A 9177-nucleotide genomic window follows, 5' to 3' on the forward strand; every position below is an offset into this window, starting at 1 on the left:
TACGTCTCTCACAATTCCCAGAGGGTAGATAGTGTCTCTATTGGCTAGCGTAATAGTGACATCAATGGGTTCTAACTCAGCAGGTGCAATCTCATCTTTGATTTCATCATATAAGGAACGGGGTATTGCACTAACACTAGCTCCCATATCACATAAACCATGGTAACAGTGATCTCCTATCTTGACAGAAACAACGAGCAAGCCAACTATAGGTCCGTATTTGTCCTTCGCGTGAGGTTTAGCAATTCTAGCGGAGTCCTCATAGAATTTGATAACATGCCCATCTATGTCTTCGGCTAAGAGATTTTTGATAATAGCAACACTAGGTTCAACTCTAATCTCCTCAGGGGGTGCAAGTGGTCTAATGTAACCCCGACATATCACAGTTGGAGCTTTAGAATAATCCTTTATCCTAGCAGGGTATGGTGGTTTCTCAGTGTAAGCACAAGGAACAACAGGATCACAAAAAGCAATGACTTTCTCCTCAACTAGATTGGTTTTCGCTATGTTGCTTTCTACAGGAGGATGATATTTAAACCACTTCTCTTTGGGAAGATCAACATGAGCAGCAAAAGATTCACAAAGAGAAGCTACTATCTCAGAGTCAAGTCCATACTTAGGGCTAAAATCTCTAAAAGTGTTTGTCTCAACAAAATATTTAATGCAATCAAACTGGAAATTCATACCTGACTCCTTACCTTCCTCCAGCTCCCAATCTTCAGAGTTGCATTTGATTCTCTCCAATAAATTCCACTTGTGATCAATATCCTTCTTCATAAAAGAACGGGTACAAGAAGTGTCAAGCATGGTACGATCTTCATGAGAAAGCCGAGCACAAAAGTTTTGAGTGATGATTTCTCTCGAGAGCTCATGATTGGGGCATGGATATAGCATTGATTTAAGCCTCCCCCAAGATTGAGCTATGCTTTCCCTGTCACGAGGCCAAAAGTTATAAATAAAGTTCCGATCACGATGTACTAAATGCATATGATAGAACTTTTGATTAAATTTCCATTTTCAACCGATTGTAGCCCCATGATCCAGTATCATCACATAGCCTATACCATGTCAATGCCTTATCCTTCAAAGATAAAGGAAAGACTTTCTTCTTTACCTCATCCTCGGGAAATCCTGCAAGCTTAAATAAACCACAAACTTCATCTACATAGATTAGATGCAAGTCTGGATGTGAATATCCATCTCCTGTAAAAGGATTAGCCAGCAGTTTCTCAAGCATACCTGAAGGAATTTCATAAAAGATATTTTCAGTAGGTACCTCAGGTCGAGGAACAACTCCTCGTGCTTCCGTTCGTGGTGAAGATACCCCGAACAAACTCCTCAAAGGAACAGTTTCCATAGTGACAAGTGACAATAAATTTAGCACAGTATAAAAATGTTTCCTTACCAATTTCCACTTACCGAAGGCGCTTCACTCTCCGGCAACAGCGCCAGAAAAGAGTCTTGATGACCCACAAATATAGGGGATCAATTTTAGTCCTTTCGATAAGTAAGAGTGTCGGACCCAACGAGGAGCAGAAGGCTCTGATAAACGGATTTAGCAAGGTAATAACAACAAGCACTGAAAGTAGCGGTAACAAGTGATGGTGTAGTGAGGTGAAATGTAGCAAGCGAAAAGTAACAAGTAGAAAGTAGTAGCAATGGTGCAGCAAGTTGCCCAATCCCTTTTGTAGCAAGGGACAAGCCTGAACAAAGTCTTATAGGAGGAAAAACGCTCCCGAGGACACACAAGAATTTCTGTCATGCTAGTTTCATCATGTTCATATGATTCGCGTTCGTTACTTTGATAGTTTGATATGTGGGTGTACCGGCGCTTGGGTACTTCCCTTACTTGGACAAGCATCCAACTTATGGTTAACCTCTCTTGCAAGCATACGCAACTACAAAAGAAGAATTAAGACAAAGTCTAACCATAGCATTAAACTAGTGGATCCAAATCAGCCCCTCACGAAGCAACGCATAGACTGGGGTTTAAGCTTCTGTCACTCCAGCAACCCATCATCTACTTACTACTTCCCAATGCCTTCCTCTAGGCCCAAATATGGTGAAGTGTTATGTAGTTGACGTTCACATAACACCACTAGAGGAAAAACAACATACAACATATCAAAATACCGAACAAATATCAAATTCACATGACTATTATTAGCATGACTTATCCCATGTCCTCAGGAACAAAAGTAACTACTCACAAAACATAATCATAATCATGATCAGAGGTGTAATGAATAGCATCAAGGATCTGAACATAAACTCATCCACCAAGTAATCCAACTAGCATCAACTACAAAGAGTAATCAACACTACTAGCAACCTTACAAGTACCAATAGGAGTCGTGAGACGGAGATTGGTTACAAGAGATGAACTAGGGATTGGAGAGGAGATGGTGCTGATGAAGATGTTGATGAAGATGCCTCCCTTCCGACGAGAGGAGTGTTGGTGATAACGATAGCGACGATTTCCCCCCTCAGGGAGGGAAGTTTCCCCGACAGGATCGTCCTGCCGGAGCTCTAGATTGGATCTGCTCATGTTCCGCCTCATGGTGGCGGCAAAACCATGAAAAATCTCCCTAATGATTTTTTCCAGACCAAAACCCTTCATATAGCAAAAGAGAGGGGCTAGTGGGCCGTCAGGGAGCCCACAAGCCCCCACTCTGCCACCATGGGGGTGGTGGTAGCAGGGCTTGTGGCGCCCTGGCAGCCCCCCTCCGGTACTTCTTTCGCCCAATAATTTTTATATAATCCCAAAAAAATCCACGTAACTTTTCAGGGCATTTGGAGATGTGTCGAATAGTGGACTAAGATTTGCTCCTTTTCCAGTCCAGAATTCCAGCTGCCTGAATTCTCCCTCTTCAAATAAACCTTGCAAAATAAGAGAGAAAAGGCATAAATATGGTACCACAAAGTAATATAACAGCCCAAAAGCAATAAATATCAACATGAAAGCATGATGCAAAATGGACGTATCATATTACTCACTGATTTTTGTTCCCGGGGCGATTCCAACGTTCCGCGAACTTCGTGGACCGGTTACTCGTACCCTGTCAAAACTCACATATTTGGTCCATTCTAACCACTTTTCTATGATATTACTCACTGATTTTAGGACCCAGTGCAATACGAACGTTCGAGGAACTTTGGGGCCCGGTTACGGTGATGTCATGAAAACTCGTAGATTTGGTCCATTCTGTCCAGTTTTCTATGCTATTACTCATTCATTCTGGGTCCCGTGGCGCTACAAATGTTCGGGATTCTTTGGGGACCGGTTATGGGCACCTCGTCAAAACTCGCATATTTAGTCCATTCTGGCCAGTTTTCTATGCTATTACTCGCAGATTTTGGGTCCTGGGGCGATCCGAACATTCGGGAAACGTCAGGGTAGGGTTATGGGGACATTGTCAAAACTTTAGGTTTGGTCCATTCTGGCTAGTTTTCTATGCTATTACTCACTCATTTTTGTTTCCAGGGCGATCCGAACGTTCCGCGAACTTTGCGGACAAGTTACTCGGACCCTGTCAAAACTAGCAGATTTAGTCCATTCTAACCAACTTTTTATGATATTACTCACTGATTTTGGGACCCGGGGCGATCCGAACGTTCGGGGAATTTGGGGCCCGGTTAGGGTGACGTCATGAAAACTCACAGATTTGGTCCATTTTGGCTAGTTTTCTATGCTATTACTCACTGATTCTAGGTCCCATGGCCCTACAAACGTTCGGGAAATTTCGGAGACAGGTTATAGGGACCTCGTCAAAACTCGCAGATTTCGTCCATTCTGACTAGTTTTCTATGCTATTACTCACTAATTTTGGTACCCGGGGTGATACGAACGTTCGGGGAACTTCGGGGTCTGGTTACGGTAACCTCATAAAACTCACATATTTGGTCCATTCTGTCAAGTTTTGTATGCTATTACTCACGGATTCTCGGTCCCGCGGCGCTACAAACGTTCGGGAAACTTTGGTGACCGGGTACGGCGACCTCCTCAAAACTCGTAGATTCGGTCCATTCTAGCCAGTTTTCTATGCTATTACTCACTTACACATTTTGGAGCCCGGGGCCATACGAACGTTCGGGGAACTTCGGGCTCCGGTTACGGTGACCTCGTGAAAACTCATAAATTTGGTCCATTCTTGCCAGTTTTCTATGCTATAACTCACTGATTCTAGGTCCCGTGGCGCTAGAAATGTCCGGGAATCTTTGGGGACCGGTTACGGTGACCTCATCAAAACTCGCAGATTTAATCCATTCTGGCCAGTTTTCTATGCTATTACTCGCTAATTTTGGGTCCTAGGGCGATCTGAACATTCGGGGAATTTCAGGGTCAGGTTTTGTGGACATTGTCAAAACTCGTAGATTTGCTCCATTATGGATAGGTTTCTATGCTATTACTCACTGATTTTTGTTCGCTCTGGTTCGGGGATCGGTTACTAGTCCTTGTCAAACTCGTAGATTTGGTCCATTCTAGCTAGTTTTCTATGATACTACTCACCATTTTTTATGACCCAGGGTGATATGAACGTACGGGGAACTTTGGGGTCCGGTAACGGTGACCTCATGAAAACTCACAGATTTGGTCCATTCTGGTCACTTTTTTATGCTATTACTCACTGATTATGGGTCCCGTGGTGCTACAAACGTTGGGTCAACTTCGCGGACCGGTTATGGGGACCTCGTGAAATCTCGCAGATTTTGGGCAGTTTCTACGCTATTACTCACTGTTTTTTGTTCCCGGGGCGATCCGAACGTTATGCGAACTTCGGGGACCGGTTACAGGGACCTTCTCAAAACTCGCAGACTTGGTCCATTTTGGATAGTGTCCTATGCTACTATTCACTAATTCTGGGTCCCGTGGCGCTACAAATATTCGTGGAATTTCGGGGACCGGTTACGGGGACCTCATCAAAACTCGCAGATTTGGTCCTTTCTGGCCTGTTTTCTATGCTATTACTCATTGATTTTGGTTCCTGGGACGACCCAAACATCTCGTGAACTCCGGGGGACCTGTTACGGGGACCTTATCAAAACTCGCAGATTTTGACCATTCTGGCCAATTTTCTATCCTATTACTCACTGATTTTGAGTCCTGTGGCGATCCGAATGTTCCGGGAACTTCGGGGTCCGCTTACGGGACCTTGTCAAAACTCGCAGACTTGGTCCATTCTGGCTAGTTTTTTATGCTATTACTCACTGATTTTGGTTCCTGGGGCGATCAAAACATTGTGTTATCTTTGAGGACCGGTTAGGGGGACCTTGTCAAAACTTGCAGATTTGGTCCATTTTAGCCGATTTTCTATGCTATTACTGACTGATTCTGGGTCCCAGGGCGCCACAAACATTCGGGGAACTTCGGGGTCCGGTTACGGTGCCTCGTGAAAATTCATAGATTTGGTCCATTCTGGCCAGTTTTCCATGTTATTACGCACTGATTCTGGGACCCGGGGCGATACGAATGTTCGGGGAACTTCGGGGTCCGGTTACGGGAACCTCGTGAAAACTCGCATATTTTGTCCATTCTTTTGAGTTTTCTATGCTATTAGTCATTGATTTTTATACCCGGGGTGATACGAACGTCTGGTGAACTTTGCGGTCTTTTATATGCTATTACTCACTAGTTCTGTTTCCCGTGGCACTACAAGCCTTCATGAAACTTCGGGGACCGGTTTTGGAAGATGCATGTAGTCACTTTATTAATTATTCACAAAAATCTTACAAAGCAATACATAAACATGTCTGAAGCCGTCCTTTTGGCAATTTCTGTCGTTACTCCTATCCAATGATGAAGTGGTGCAGAAAGTGTGAGCCAGATACCCAGACCTCTCATCTAGCCTAACGTCTAAAATGGAAGCCCCGAACGAGCCATATACCGGGCCAGCGGCTGAAACCGGTCCGATACACCCTCATAGGTCGTCGCCGCTGCCTTCCATCAATCCATCTTCAAAACAGTTACTGACGCATCGACCTTGCAAGGCCTATCGTCGATGCCCCCATGGTGCCAGACAACGCTGCCTCCCATACGAACGTTCGGGGAACTGTGGGGTTTGGTTACGGTGACCTCATGGAAACTCACAGATTTGGTCTATTGTGGCCAGTTTTCTATGCTATTACTCACTGATTTTGGGTCCCGGGGCGATCCGAACGTTCAGGGAACTTTGGGGCCGGGTTATGGAGAAATTGTCAAAACTCGCAGATATGGTCCATTCTGCCCAGTTTTTTGTGCTATTTCTCACTGTTTTTTGTTCCTCGGGCGATCCAAACGTTGCGCTAACTACGTAGAGCGGTTACTCGGACCTTGTCAAAACTCACAGATTTGGTCCATTCTAGCCACTTTTCTATGATATTACTCATTGATTTTGGGACCCGGGGCGGTACGAACGTTCGGGGAACTTCGGGGCCCGGTTACGGTGATGTCATGAAAACTCACAGATTTGGTCCATTTTGGCCAGTTTTCTATGCTGACTCACTGAGTCTGGGTCCCGTGGCGCTACAAACGTTTGGGAAACTTCGGAGACATGTTACAGGGACCTCGTCAAAACTCGCAGATTTCGTCCATTCTGATGAGTTTTCTATGCTATTGCTCACTAATTTTGGGACCTGGGGTGATACGAACGTTCGGCGAACTTCGGGGTCTGGTTACGGTAACCTCATGAAAACTCACAGATTTGGTCCATTCTGTCAAGTTTTGTATGCTATTACTCAAGGATTCTGGGTCCCGCGGCGCTACAAACGTTCGGGAAACTTCGGTGACCGGTTACGGCGACCTTGTCAAAACTAGCAGATTCGGTCCATTCTAGCCAGTTTTCTATGCTATTACTCACTTACTTACTAATTTTGGGGCCCGGGGCGAGACGAACGTTCGGGGAACTTCGGGGTCCGGTTAAGGTGACCTCGTGAAAACTCATAGATTTGGACCATTCTTGCCAGTTTTCTATGCTATTACTCACTGATTCTTGGTCCCGTGGTGCTACAAATGTCCGGAATTCTTTGGGGACCGGTTACGCTGACCTCATCAAAACTCGCAGATTTAGTCCATTCTGGCCAGTTTTCTATGCTATTACTCGCTGATTTTGGGTCCTAGGGCGATCCGAACATTCAGGGAACTTCAGGCTCGGGTTATGTGGACATTGTCAAAACTCATAGATTTGCTCCATTATGGATAGTTTTCTATGCTATTACTCACTGATTTTTGTTCGCTGTGGTTCGGGGACCGGTTACTAGTCCTTGTCAAAACTCGTAGATTTGGTCCATTCTAGCGAGTTTTCTATGATACTACTCACTAATTTTTATGACCCAGGGCGATACGAACGTACGGGGAACTTTGGGGTCCGGTAACAGTGACCTCATGAAAACTCACAGATTTGGTCCATTCTGGCCAGTTTTTTTATGCTATTACTCACTCATGATGGGTCCAGTGGTGCTACAAACGTTGGGTCAACTTCGCAGACCGGTTACGGGGGCCTCGTCAAAACTCGCAGATTTTGGCTAGTTTCTATGCCATTACTCACTGATTTTTGTTCCCGGGGCGATCCAAATGTTCCGCGAACTTCGGGAACCGGTTAGAGGGACCTTCTCAAAACTCGCAGACTCGGTCCATTTTGGCTAGTTTTCTATGCTATTACGCACTAATTCTGGGTCCCGTGGCGCTACAAATATTCGGGGAATTTCGGGGACCGGTTACGGGGACCTCGTCAAAACTCGCAGATTTGGTCCATTCTGATTAGTTTTCTATGCTATTACTCATTGATTTTGGTTCCTGGGACGACCCAAACATCCCGTGAACTCCGGGGGACCGGTTACGGGGACCTCGTCAAAACTCGCAGATTTTGACCATTCTGGCCAATTTTCTATCCTATTACTCAGTGATTTTGAGTCCCGTGGCGATCCGAATGTTCCGGGAACTTCGGGTCTGCTTACGGGAGCTTGTCAAAACTCGCAGACTTGGTCCATTCTGGCTAGTTTTTTATGCTATTACTCACTGATTTTGGTTCCTGGGGCGATCAAAACATTGTGCTAACTTTGAGGACCGGTTACGGGGACCTTGTCAAAACTTGCAGATTTGGTCCATTTTAGCCAATTTTCTATGCTATTACTTACTGATTCTGGGTCCCAGGGCGCGACAAACGTTCGGGGAACTTCGGGGTCCGGTTACGGTGCCTCGTGAAAATTCATAGAGTTGGTCCATTCTGGCCAATTTTCCATGCCATTACGCACTGATTCTGGGACTCGGGGCGATACGAATGTTCGGGGAACTTTGGGGTCCGGTTACGGGAACCTCGTGAAAACTCGCATATTCTGTCCATTCTTTTGAGTTTTCTATGCTATTACTCATTGATTTTTATACCCGGGGTGATACGAACGTCTGGTGAACATCGCGGTCTTTTATATGCTATTACTCACTCGTTCTGTTTCCCGTGGCTCTACAAACCTTCATGAAACTTCGGGGACCGGTTTTGGAAGATGCATGCAGTTACTTTATTAATTATTCACAAAAATCTTACAAAGCAATACATAAATATGTCTGAAGCCGTCTTTTTGGCAATTTCTGTCGTTACTCCTATCCAATGATGAAGTGGTGCAGAAAGTGTGAGCCACATACCCAGACCTCTCCTCTAGCCTAACTTCTAAAATGGAAGCCCCGAGCGAGCCATATACCGGGCCAGTGGCTGAAACCGGTCCGATACACCCTCATAGGTCGTCGCCGCCGCCTTCCATCAATCCATCTTCAAAACAGTTACTGACGCATCGACCTTGCAAGGCCTATCGCCGATGCCCCCATGGTGCCAGACAACGCTTCCTCCCATACGAACGTTCGGGAAATTTGGGGTCAGGTTACGGTGACCTCATGGAAACTCACAGATTTGGTCTATTGTGGCCAGTTTTCTATGCTATTACTCACTGATTTTGGGTCCCGGGGCGATCCGAACGTTCAGGGAACTTTGGGGCCGGGTTATGGAGAAATTGTCAAAACTCGCAGATATGGTCCATTCTGCCCAGTTTTCTGTGCTATTTCCCACTGTTTTTTGTTCCTCGGGCGATCCAAACGTTGCGCTAACTTCGTGGAGCGGTTACTCGGACCTTGTGAAAACTCACAGATTTGGTCCATTCTAGCCACTTTTCTATGATATTACTCATTGATTTTGGGACCCGGGGCAATACGAA

This window comes from Hordeum vulgare, chromosome 6H (assembly GCF_904849725.1).
Source record: "Hordeum vulgare subsp. vulgare chromosome 6H, MorexV3_pseudomolecules_assembly, whole genome shotgun sequence".
In the NCBI taxonomy this organism is placed as follows: Eukaryota; Viridiplantae; Streptophyta; class Magnoliopsida; order Poales; family Poaceae; genus Hordeum; species Hordeum vulgare.